The 13111-nt window shown below is 44.3% G+C and overlaps 1 long non-coding RNA gene across 2 annotated transcripts; it reads left to right on the plus strand.

The window, feature by feature from the left end:
• The first annotated feature begins 5265 nt into the window (after positions 1–5265).
• On the plus strand, positions 5266–9159 carry LOC120231656. Of its 2 annotated transcripts, none has more exons than XR_005528373.1 (3): positions 5266–5362; positions 7466–7539; positions 8942–9159. It is a non-coding gene; the product is annotated as an uncharacterized LOC120231656 (long non-coding RNA). The 2 variants fall into 2 exon arrangements; XR_005528374.1 differs by lacking the exon at positions 5266–5362 and adding an exon at positions 7174–7265.
• Positions 9160–13111: the final 3952 nt, after the last annotated feature.

Genomic DNA, 13111 nt, shown 5'->3' on the forward strand with positions numbered 1-13111 from the left:
TAACAGATGGAGAAGCCAAATCCATACCCCCATGAATGAAATCCATCATTCACTCATTCATTCAATCATGTGACCAAGGGAAACATTTATGGGGCTCTCACTATGCACTAGCTGGAACTGCAAAGATGCATAAAATATGCCGCTGTCCTCAGTGAACCCCCAGTCTAGTAGGACAAACCAAAAAATACAATTCCATAAAATGCCACAGTTACTTTGATAGAATATGAACTTGATCTGGTGAGGGAATAAAGGAGGGAGAAAGTAAACTTGGGATGGAGTCTTGAGTGATGGGTCAATATTTGCCAGGCATTTCATATTGGGACAGAATGGTAGAAGTGAGTGATACTTCATTGTCCATTGTCTACAGTTTTAGCACTGTCAGTGCTAAATGTCAGTGACTGTCATTGATTTAACTTGTTCCTCCAGCCCTCCACCCACTGCTTCATTATCCCTTTTTATGTTGTTGCTTTTATCATTTTGAAGCCACCACATGTGCCTGACTCTACCTCTCATCAACAGCTTGAGAAGGTCACTGCAGCCATATGCTTTCCTTGTTTCCCTAAAATGAGGAAAACTGGTGCTTTGGCAATGTGGCTTTTAAACAGTTTAGATGCAAAGCCCAGAATTTTATTTTTTGGGGAAAAAATTGACTGGGCTTTTGGTTGGTTAGTAGAGGCCTGATTTTCACTTCCCTTTCATCATCTCACTGCTAAACGGTTTTTGGGGATGGTGTGTGTGTGTGTGTGTGTGACAGAGAGAGAGAGAGAGAGAGAGAGAGGGAGAGAATGTGTGTGTATCCTTATGGAGCATAGTTGAAATATATATTGTTAGAAAAGTCCTGATATTTAAACCACATGGGCTACACAGAAATCTCTTTGAGAACCAGGAATCTGAATCTTTGTGAAAGGAAAGTGTTTTTCCTATCAAGTATGAAGAATCAAAACCAAATGGGTGTTTTGAAGTGTGGAGCAGAAAAATAAGGACTGCGTCTGGCACATAGTAGAAGCTTAGCAAACTAATGAATTTATCCAGCTGCCCTTATGGGGAAGAGAAGGCTTCTCAGAACTGCTTTCCAAACAGAGGATAATTGGGAGTTGGTCTCCTTTCACTTCTGCTAGGATGGGAATACCTTCCTGTAATTTTGGTTTGATAAACACAGTATTTAAAATCTTGGTTAAGATGGGGGAAAAGAGAATTTTCCTCTGAGGCGCTCTACAGGGGCTAGGCAAGAGAACACAGGCCCATGACTCACAGGCGCTGCCCAAGCCCATCCATGGTCACCCAAGTATCTGGGCCCCAGATGGTGGAGAAAACCAGCGATGAGAGTTACTATGTTTCCAGAATTCTGTCCATTTCCCCCTGTGGTATTCATGCCTTGAGGCATTTTAACTGCCCAAGGTGTCTGAGCTTAAAGTCAAGCATTCAGAGCTAATTCAGAGGGATCCCATAAATGGTGGTACCAGGAGTAATAGATGAATAGATAGATGGTAGATAGATAGATAGATAGATAGATAGATAGGTTTTATTAATTCTTTATTGTGAAATATAACACACATACAGAAAACTGTAAAACAAATGTAGAACTTAATAAATTGTCATAAATTAAGGCACAGCATAGAGCCAGGACCCCAGAAGTTTTCCAGGTCCCCTTCCTAATACAACCCCTTTCTTTAAAGGGGATACTACCCTAAAGCCCATGCGGGGGACCCTGTGTTGAGCCTTGTGCTGTTAGGTTTCTAGATTTCCTCCAGCAATATCGCTTTCCAAGGGGAGAAGAGTCAAGAGGCCATGTCCACCTAGAATCTATGTCTCGCTTTCTAGACCATTCACCGAGTACCAGGACTTCCGATTCCCTGTCCAAATGATTCTGAGCCCACTTCCAGGTCTCTTTTCGGCCTCTTGCTCAGGTCCACCTTCCTGAGGGGTGGCCTTGGGGCAAATATTTGCAGGAGGCTGCAGATAAACATATACAGACGCAGGGGCCCTTGACCTCCGGGATGGGGCAGACATGGGAGGAGAAGACGGATGGTCTGGGGGTCCAGGGCCACCTCTTCCTGTGCCACATGTTCCAGTGACAAGCTGTAAGCAGCCCAAGAATCCTAGGGTCCAACCTGGTCTTCCAGATTGCCATGAAGATATATTTGTCCGGGTGGAGGTTAAAACATCTTTCATTTCATTTAGTGTTAGTTTAACTGACTTTAAAATATTTAGGCCTATGATGATGATATGCAGTTCTTCATTTAAGCCCCACAAATGTTAGGAGTGATCCTGCCTAAAGGTAACTATCTTATCACAGTAATCACTTCCTTGCCTTTCTTTAGACTTTACCCCTTAAATTGGCATTCCTATACACTAGAGTACCTTTTCCCTATTTTTGAGCTCTGAATAAATAGATCATACATCTGTATTCTTTTATGTTTACTGCATCCACTCAGCATTCTGTTCATGAAATTCACCCATGTTGTTGCCAACAGCTGTAGTTTATAATTTTTATTGCCATATAGTATTCCATTGTACTGATATCTATCAATTTTAATATGGAGGGACAATTGAGTCGTCTTCAGTATGAGGCCATTAAAGATAATAGAGTTATGTAGACCTTTATCTATTTCTGTTGTCCATATACCTAAGAATGAAATTTGCTGGATGATAGATATGCATTCTTTTTATTTACCGGAAAATAAAAATGGTTGCACTAATTTATATTCTCACCAGCAAGGTATGGGAGATCCCACTGACAATATCTGGCATTTCTTTTTAGTTTTAACCTTTCTGTACTAGGAATATTTTAATATCCTACTCAAAAGTTTCTTTTTCTTTTTCTCCCCAGTGACTTGTTTCTGAAAATACTGAAGTGATTCTAGGAGCTTAGAGTTTCAAATTGACTGCTGATAACATCAGTAGAAGTATATAATAATAATAATAATAATGATGATGATGATAGTTATAGTAATATCCATAGTTTTTACTTGGAATATGACAGTTAAGAGAAGATCTGTACCCTTGGAAGATTCACAGCAATGAAATCCAAACCAATAGGGTTGGCCCATTTTAAAATAACACTGATTAGCAGACTGACCCAGGGGGTAAACCAATGCACTAGATATTCAGTTGGTGTTGACCTCTTCTTTCCACAGAGGCACACATGTCCCCAGAGCATGCTCTGACAGTTGTAGCAGCACTGGGCACAAATGGCCCAGCTGGGGCCAGTTAGGACCACCCTAGAGGAGATTGTTTAGCTGGGGGGGGGGGGGCATCAGTTAGTGGCTCATTAGCAAGTCACATCTGGCAACATCTATTCCTCCAGAAGGCAGCAATAACCATGTGCTCTGGTCAACAGAAAGCAAGGGACATGCACCAGCCTCTTGGGCAGAAATGAGCAGAGCCTCCTTACTGCACACTTTCTTCTCCACCTACTTGGGTCCCTGAGCCTTATGACTTCATGTTCCCCTTGCTCATGTCCTCAACCTCCTTTCCCCTCTGTCCTTATAATGCACCCTCCTGGACAAAGCCCAGCTCTATATGTACTCAACTGTTTACTTTCTCTACATCAATCGCCCAGCTGTTGAGCATTGCTGGAAAAACCACACACCCTGCATGCAGATGGTACCACTATAAACTTTGGTCACCAATGCCATCTGGGCCCTTGTTACCATCAGGCAGCCCCTCTGTGCTCCTCTGGTTTGCTCACCCTCCCATCTCCCCACCTTTCTATTCTAATAGATCCTTGCCTATAATGATGCAGTGGGTGCCTCCTCTAGACATAGCTGGCTGTGGTCTATTATGCACAAGGCTATTTCAAACTCTTCTCCACTCTCCTCAAGTCCCCGGTTTCAGTTCCAGTCCCTCTACTGAGCCCTATTTCCCACCTCCATTGTCAGCCCCAATAGGCAGTATCTCTTCCTGCTTTATGAAGAAAGCTAGAGCCACCTCAGGTGAACTCTCTCGACTTCTTTCCTCCTCATCTGCTGATTCATTTTGTATCCAAACTCATTCCTTTCTCCTTCCTGCCTCTTTGTGACAATAACGGAAGTGTCTCTCTTCCTGTGCCCAAGCCTATCTCTCCATCTGGCCTTAATGTCTGCTCAGGGACATATCTCTATGTGCCTGACATACCTCTTTCCTGACTTCCCAGTAATTGTCAAATATGCTCACGTCTTTCCCTTATCAGAGACTTCTTTGCTTGGCCAAGAACTTCATCAAAACAGGGCAAGAAACAATGCTATGGATTGGATTGTGTCTACCCCCGCCCGCCACCCACCTCCAAATTCATATGTGAAAGTCCTATCTCCTAGTATTTCAGAATGCAACCTAATTTGGAAATGGGGTCATGAAGATGTAACCCGTTAAAATGAAGCCATGCTCTCTCTGGATCTCAGTTTCCTCATTTGGGACACGAGGAGTCATTGGATTATCATTTTCGTGGTGTGCAGCTCCACAGTCTGTGGGAGCAGAGGTGGCACATGAGAGAGGGAGATTGGAAGTGAGGGTTCTGAGCTCTGCCTTTCTCCTTTGGCCACAGCCATTCCCATTTTAACTGGTTTACAATTTGGGGCTCTTGGTGATATTGGCTTAAAAAAGTATTTCCTTGTTTAAAAAATGAAATACAACAGTTAAATCTTCTGGGTTAGGTGATATCTCAGATCCTTTCTAACCACAATAGACTATGATTATAAGATTTTGCAAGTCCAAGCATGTGGGTTTGATGAACATATTGCACAGATTTTTCTCAAAAAGGCCTGGTTTAATGAAATCTGTTTCTTTTCAGTAAAAGAGACTTGATAAAAGACTTACTAATGCAGCTTAATTTCTAAGCCTTTTAAAGAGGTTTATCTAAAACATTCACACATTAGAAAAGCAAGCTTGGGCCTTCTAGGTGGCTTAGTAGGTTGAGTCTGACTTTGGCTCAGGTCATGGTCTCACAGTCCATGAGTTTGAGCCCACATTGGGCTCTGTTCTGTCAATGTGGAGCCTGCTTGGAATTTTCCCTCTCTCCCTCTTTCTCTGCCCCTCCTCCATGCTCACTCTCTCTCTCTCTCTCTCTCTCTCAAAAAAAAAAAAAAAAATAGAAAAGCAAGCTTAATTTGAGCACTATGTGTTGAAATTTGGGGTTTAAAAATACATTCATTGTCCACCTGGGGCTGAGGGCTGTGTGCAAACAAGAACCTGTGTATGAACAGGATGTGCAGATGATGAACTCTTGAGGATAATGACTGTGGCTGCCCCTTCTTTGTTTTCCCAGGACCTCACTCGATATCTGCTCAGTAAGTATTTGTTGCCTGAGGACATATGAAGTAAACTCCCTGAAGCTCTGTGAGAAGACTTGATGATAGGAAAACAAAACTTCTTTCTAAAGGAAGAGGTAGGTAAAGTAGAACCACAAGTACAGATTAAGAGGGGGCAGTGCTCTTGATCTAGGCGTGGGTAAAATAGCAGGGCTTCTGTTTGTAGGACAGTTACCTGTGGGATGGAAGAAGCACGGTGGAGGAGTGCAGCCCTATGGCTTCCTCAGACCAGTCTGTCTTAAGTTCCTCATTTCCTGGCAAATTATTTCATTTCATATATGGAAGCCAATGGACCCCTGAGTCTACATGTTTTATCCTTGGATATTTCTCTAGGTGGTATCTGATCCTTATATTTAAGGACCTGAAATGGGATCCTTGATGGGAAAGGACCTGGGTAGTTACTAGCATAAATCAGGTTCTCTAACTTTCTCTGTCTCCCATGCCGCCATATGCAACTGGCAATGTTCATGGCAGGAAGTGCCCTGGAAATCAGGAGGACTAGAAAACCGGAGAACCTAGTCCCCATTGTATGTGACTTTGGGCGACTTGGCCATTTTTCTGGCTCTGTTTCTTCCTGTGCAAGACGAAAAGTCAGACAAAATGTGTCCTCAATTCCATTGTCATATAGGTTATCACCTGGATATGTAACTGGTGGGACACCAGGAAAGGCATTATTGACCATAAATAGTATCTTTCTCTCTCTGTCTCTGTGTTTCAGTCTATCACCCTGTCACACTTGGTGATGTTTCTACTTTGCTGTGTCTTTTAGATAAGGCCTTGGAGGTGACGGCGAAATTGCAGTGCTATTTAATTAAAAGGCACAGGAGCTAAGCATTTGTCAGTTGTGAACATCAAAGATGTTATGTTTTTACCACCTGGGGAGTATCCTGAGGTCGGGCTTAAGGACAAAGGTGTTAGAAAGACCCTCATCAGGGGACTGGGCAGTGCTTCCCCAGAGGGAGACACCTTGAGAAGGAGGAACAGAACAGGGGCTAAAACCAGCTGGGTGCCCCTTATATTTCTGCCTCAAGACGATTCGGGGCCTGGGACCGATGATGCATTCAGGGGAGCGCACTGGCTGTCCACTGTCTGGCCGCTGACAGCACCTGAAATAGAGGCTTCTAGAAACTACACACGTACTGAGTTGTCTTCCTGGGGAATTTTATTTCCTTGGGCTGTGGAGCCTTGCTGAGATGTTGCTTGTCAGCTGATGGAGGCCGCCTATCGCATTGGGAGTCACACGGTTTATTTTGGTAGGTTACTAAGACAGAAAGAGTTAATTAAACCCTTCATAAAACAGTCCATCAGCCACCTGCCTGCAGAGCAAAAAGTCAGATTCTTTGCTGGGCTTTGGCAGAAGGATTGTGTGCCTCAGCCTCCTCTTGGGCCTTAGTCAGGATTCTAACCAGGTTACCTAAGAAACTTCTTTTTAGTTACGGTATATATTTTTTCCATTTGTGTAAAAACAGTAAATATCATGGCCGTGATCTCGTCAGGCCATGAAAAGAAGAATTTGTAGGGGATTTAATACCCTAATGCATCGGACACACTGAAATTTGGCTAAACATTCAAACTGGGTGGTTTGGCCTAGTTGAAGCCATTTAAATGTTGGGGTATAGCCTTTCAAGTGACCTCGGTTCTTTCAGAATGATCCCTGGAAGGGACTGGCTTTTAAGTGATTTGGAAATTCTCAGGTGTGTTTTAGAGATGTACGAAACAAAACTTCCCTTTGTTGTAAATGGGTAAGACTCAGTAAACAGTGGGATGAACAGGGCCCTGGGTTCATCCAAGGGCATGTCCACACGTGCACCCTGGGGACATGGCAATGAAGTAATACGTGTTCGAAGGTTTCTTACAAACACCAAGATATTCCAAACTACGGCTGAAACTCTGACCAAGAAAACGGGCATGGCAATGATCATGAAATAAACGAGGGTGGAAGTCGGAGTTATGAGGTCCTCTAAACCCTTCTGCGCTTACGTAATGTCTTGTTGAGCTCACGGCCCTGATTCTTTTCCTGGTCTCTGCCAGCAAATTTTCAGGAATCTCTTAGCAGAAGAGAGGACATGGCTGCACCTTCCACTCCTGTGAAGTTCTTGGATGCCGACTGTTTATAGGGACTTTCAACTGCCTTTTTCCCCCCCATCTGGTATTAATTTTTATTTCTTCTTCTTTACTAGGCTCTGACTCATCTCCACCCAAACTTTCAGGTTTCCTGAAGGCTTGCTTCCCCAGACGTTGGCACCCCACCCAGGTAATGCAACTGGCCACGAAGAAAGAACAGTGTCTGTCCCCAGTCTCGAAGAACAGGACCATGATTTATTCCATCATCCAAGTCAGAGGCAGAGAGGTTTCCGTCAGTGCTTTCTTTATGGCTGCTGCCCCCATCTCCTCCGTAATGGAGTCTCTCGTCTTTCTGTCTCCTTAGGACCTCCTTCTCCCTCCTCCCTCCCGTCCCCCCACCTGCCATCTCAGCTCCCACTGTCAAGACCATTGACATTTTCTTGCCACTTTATCCTCAAGCAAAGGGAAAGACTTTGAAAGCTTTTCACCGGGAAGTAATGCGATCACGTTTCTTTGTCAGAAAAATCACACTGAATCCAGTGGCTGAATTGGAAAGGTGACTGGCAAGAAATCCATCACAGAGCTGTGCTAGAATCCAGATGCGAAACCAGAGGGTCCCCCATTAAGCTCAGGACAGAAACAATGAAAACGAGAGCAAGTGGCTATTTAGCCAGTCAGTGAATTAGAAGGGGAGGTTGGAGAGAGTGTTTGTGATAAATGTCTCCCAGACAGAAGTAGAGGAGATTGCATGGAAGATAGTATCAACCTGAGAAAGAGAAAATCCAGAATTAAGTCGGTGAGCAAATGATGTGACATGTTAGGTTCCAGGGTCGTGTGGGGAATGTCATGTGGGGAGAAGAGCCATAAGCAGGTATATATATATATACGCACACATATATACATATATATGTATATATATACATACTGCAGACTTTAGGATTTGTCCATCTCCATATTTATATGAGCTGCTTTCCTTATAATAAATCATAATATCTATAGCTATATGTCCATGCTACTACTTTTGTCTCTGAGGAGGACCCCGACTAATACAGCACAGAATGGAGAAGAAAAGAAACAAAATTAGAAATAACTCAGGAAGGGAGTGTGAAAGGCATGTGTCAGATGGATGAAGTCCACGAGAGCCTATGTGCTCTGAAAATGCAGGCAGAGGGCGAGTCTAGCCGTCTGTAATATCTGACGACATCGGTGACTCATCAATGTTATGTAACTAGAATTAGCCTTCAGACTTTGCTGCCCTTGGAGGTTATGTCTCATAAAAGCGAGACTGCCTAGCTTGGCTTGTTTTCATGTTACTTAGGAGCCGTTGCTAGCATCAGGTCATACTCAGAAAATGAAACCGTCAATAAGATTACTCAGACACTTGGCTGCTTTCTCCCTGGCCATTTTATCTTTAGGTTGAAAAAAGAAACAGCTCACTTGTCTGAAGTGACATTACACATCACTTTGAAATATGCCCTATAGGCCAGCCCTGAAATCTGGTGGGCTTTTTTTCTTTTCCTGATACTCATGAAATAGAAGCTTTGTTTTAAGTAACGTAAACCAAATTTCCGTTTGTTTGTTTTATTCTACAGATCTTCTTTGATATGCCAGTTTTTAGGAAACTACCTGCTGAAGAGAAGCTGAGGCCAAGGTGAGAATTTGCCCAGCTCATACCCAGTTTATTTCTGATCCAGGGATGGGAGAACCTTGGAAACCAGGAGGGTGATTTAAATGAGAGGTTTATTGGGCACAGAGAATGAATTTTGATTCTGCTTTATTTTTATGATCTTTTTTGTTATTAAAGTAATGATGATTGGGGCGCCTGGGGGGCTCAGTCGGTTGAGTGTCCCACTTCGGCTCAGGTCATGATCTCACAGTTCATGGGTTAGAGCCCTGCGTTGGGTTCTGTGCTGACAGCTCAGAGCCTGGAGCCTGCTTCGGATTCTGTGTCTCCCTCTATTTCTGACTCTCCGCAGCTTGTGCTCTCTCTCTCTCTCTCTTTCTAAAATAAATAAATAATAAAAAATTTAAAAAAAGAAAGTAATGATAATAAACTATTTTATTTGTGGTTGTAGCACATGCCATTTGAAATATCTCCCCAGCCAAATAGATGCCCTTGGTTGTCCTGTTCACTCAGAGAGATAGGTTCCAGATTTCAGTTTGGGCAAAATGGTTGCGCTTTACTGTTCACAGCTTCCTGGACCTGGGATGAACTCCTGACCTAAGTTTAGACTCAAAATCCTTCATAAACACACACACACACACACACACACACTCACTGAGTCACTCACACGGCCCCTCTCCACATGGGAACTTGGGAGCACAACTGCATTTCTGCTTCTGGCACCAGGAGATCATTCCTAATCCTTACAGGGACCACCTCCCTTCCTTCCCCACTATCCTGTGAACTATTATCAGAACAAGACCAGAGATTCCTTCCCTGTGAATAAAGTCTACTATTCCTCAAAATTCAGCAGTGGAGAACAGGCTTAACATGTTACCGTGTCTGAGGCAGCTAGAAAACAGGGACTCAAAACTCACACTAAGGTATAGAAATATTAAATTGCGGGGCCTCTCGGTGGCTCAGTTGGTTAAGCGTCTGACTCTTGATTTTGGCTCATGATCTCAGGCCAGAAACTCAAGTCTGAAACTCCATTCTGCCTCTGCCATTTCTTTCCCCCTTAAAATAGATCTGAACCTCGGGAGATCTTCTGGAGCATTTGCTGAATTCTAATGGGAACTGAGCCCTCCAAATATTATTCTTCTTATGGTTTGCTAACATTTTTTCCTGGAAACATATCACACTGTCTTGTAACCCTTGTTTTCCAGACTATTTGAAAGATAAAATATGCAGACATCCAACTTCCGAGCTGATCCAGATTTTTCATGATCTAGCCAGGGTAGGCAATGATTCCAGGGAAGGCCAAGGATTTAGACCACCTGCATTAGAATCACTGGGAACACTTGTTTAAAGTCCTGATTCTTGGAGCGGGGGGGGGGGGGGGGGGGGGGGGGGGGGGGGGGGGGGGGGGGGAGGGGCTGGAGAGGAGGCTGGGTGGCTCAGTTGGTTAAGTGTCCAACTCTTGATCTCAGCTCAGGTCATGACTTCACAGTTCATGAGTTCGAGCCTCACGTTGGGCTGTGTGCTGATAGCATGGAGCCTCCTTGGGATTCTCTCTCTCCCTCTCTCTCTCCCCCTCCCCTGCTCATGCAAGCATTCTCTCTCTCTCTCCCAAAATAAATAAATAAACATTAAAATGCTGATTCATGGGACCTATTCCAAAACTATCTTCTGAATCTCTGTGGGAGGAGGCCTGGGAACCTTCATTGTTCACAACCTCCATGCCCCACTCTGGCCCATTCCTGGTGATTCCTATGTGCAGTAAAGTTGAAAGACATTGGTAGAAGTTAAAGGGTCTTAGATTATCAGCCAAAAAACGAGTTCAAATCCATTCACTACGGGGGTGGTGTTGGGCAAGTTATTTCTTAACTGCCAGCCTCATTTTCCCGTCTGTAAAAATGAATATGATCTTTTATAGGAGTTATATTTTTTCCTTGAGAATTAAATGAGATAAAACATATGACAAGGCCAGCATATACTGAGGTCTTGCTAGATATTAGTACACTGTACCCTAAGAGAAAGAAAAAAGGGATGGTGAGCTCACAGTAATCTTTGAAGGGCTAGAGATGCATATGTTTTGCCGCAATTTTCAAAGGCTCATGTAACTCCTTTTGGATGGACAAGAACAAGGAGACTTACGCATTAAATGGCTTTACTTCCTGCTAAGGCCCTATGAACATAGCCAAGACATGGGACATCATGCTACCAGGAAAATGAGACGCTAAAGAGATGCTTTCAGAAAAACAGACTCAGGCTAACATACAAAGTGGAGTAAGTCAGGGGTACCTGGATGGGTCAGTTGTGTAAGTGTCCGACTTCAGCTCAGGTCATGATCTCATGGTTCGTGAGTTCAAGCCCCACATCGGCGGGCTCTGTGCTGACAGAGCCTGGAGCCTTCTTCAGATTCGTATTTCCCTCTGTCTCTGCCCCGCCCCTGCTCATACACACACACACACACATTCTCTCTCTCCCTCTGTCAAAAATAAATAAGCATTAAAAAAAAAAAAAAAGATGGAGTAAGTCAGCTAAGAGCATATAGTGAAAGTGGTATCTTTATAGGTGTGTTCCTCAGCAGAGACCACATGCTCTAAGTCGCTGACTCACTGAGGACAATTATGTCCTCTAAGGGACACGGGGCAATGTCTGGAGACATTTTTGATTGTCACAACTGTCACAATTGTCCACTGGGCCGAGGTCAGGCATGCTGCTAACCATCTAAGGGTGCATAAGACAGTTGCTCTTACAGGGAATTATCTGTCTCAAAATGTTAACAGTGCCAACGTTTAGAAACCCTGCTATGAGTTGACACAGGTGACTGAGTCATAGTTGACAGAAGGAGGCCTGCAGGTGGTTAAACACTGCCCAAGTGACAGCCTCCAGCTGCTGTCTCGCAAAGTCTTATCAATGAACAACTATACCCAGTGTCCTGTGAGCTGGTGGGTCACCATAAACCACATCCCATGTCACACGTTCAACGGAGCCAGTTTCCTGCTTGTTTTCACAATGAAACCATAGGGACAAGCATGCTGAGAGCTTTGGAGAAGGAATTGCTCTCTGCAAGAGCGCGAGAACAGTTGTCTCATTTTTTACCAGGAAGGTGGAGCAGTGGGAAGGACCTGGGAGGCCAGGTTGCCAAACAAGGTTTGGCCCGTCCGGAGCCCGGTGCAGGCCCATGACAGGTACCTTCCATGCTTACAGGGATGTCACGGGGGCGCTCAGCATTCTGGGATGCGATCAGATCCAAATTGCACTGGTTTATGATAACCTTTGCTAGTATCTTGCCCCTCTATGTGATCCTTGGTTTTGTTTCAGGGGCTGCTCCTGGTGCTTCCAGTTTAGTGTCTTGTGTCCTGGTTAACCAGCGCTCTGACTTTATTCCCTCCACTTGATCCCCTGTCTCTTCTTGTCTCCTCTTTCCTGACATGGCTTGTGCTCTGGGGCTATGACCTCTGGGAAGCCATCTTTTTGGTTGTGCTAGCCTCCTCCTGTGCAAGCTCAGCTGTGTGGAGGCCTGGCTTCCCAGTGTTCTTTTCCTGCGTTCCCCCCACGTGCCCTGGGCTCTCTTTAGCATTTTCATACATGCTGCCTTCCTGCTTGCAAGGTCATCGTCATGGTATGTAGGAGCATTCTCAGAAGGACCCCTGCCTGGGTTTAAAGGCTCCACTGCCACCATATTAAAATTCTTAATAGATTTTTCTTTGAACTTGAATTTTGTAAGTGAACTCTGATGGGACAACAGAGCATGCACAGGCAAGAAGAGATGCATCTAATATGCCTGTCTGCCTTTTCTTATTACTCCATTCTTGTAGTGTGTTCACTGGAAACACAGAACTCTAGTGGACCCACAGGTGTGGCGGTTCTTAGAGATTCAAAACGAATACCACTGGTTGTCTACCACTGGTTAAGCTGTGTGAGGGAGGGACACCGACCACCCCCAGAGGCCACGCTTTCCTTTTGAACCAAAACTTGTTTCCAACACAGAAAGAAAAGGATGACATGCTAAAACATATTGATGACCGAAATACCCTTCGTCCATTCTTACTGACATTCCCATACGGTTCTAGCCAACCCTGAGCTCCTTTCCTTTCCATCCTTCCTAACTCATGTCTAAGCCAAAGATGGGACTGTTAATACAATGGGC

Source organism: Hyaena hyaena, unplaced genomic scaffold (assembly GCF_003009895.1).
Source record: "Hyaena hyaena isolate Hyena2069 unplaced genomic scaffold, ASM300989v1 scaffold_60, whole genome shotgun sequence".
In the NCBI taxonomy this organism is placed as follows: Eukaryota; Metazoa; Chordata; class Mammalia; order Carnivora; family Hyaenidae; genus Hyaena; species Hyaena hyaena.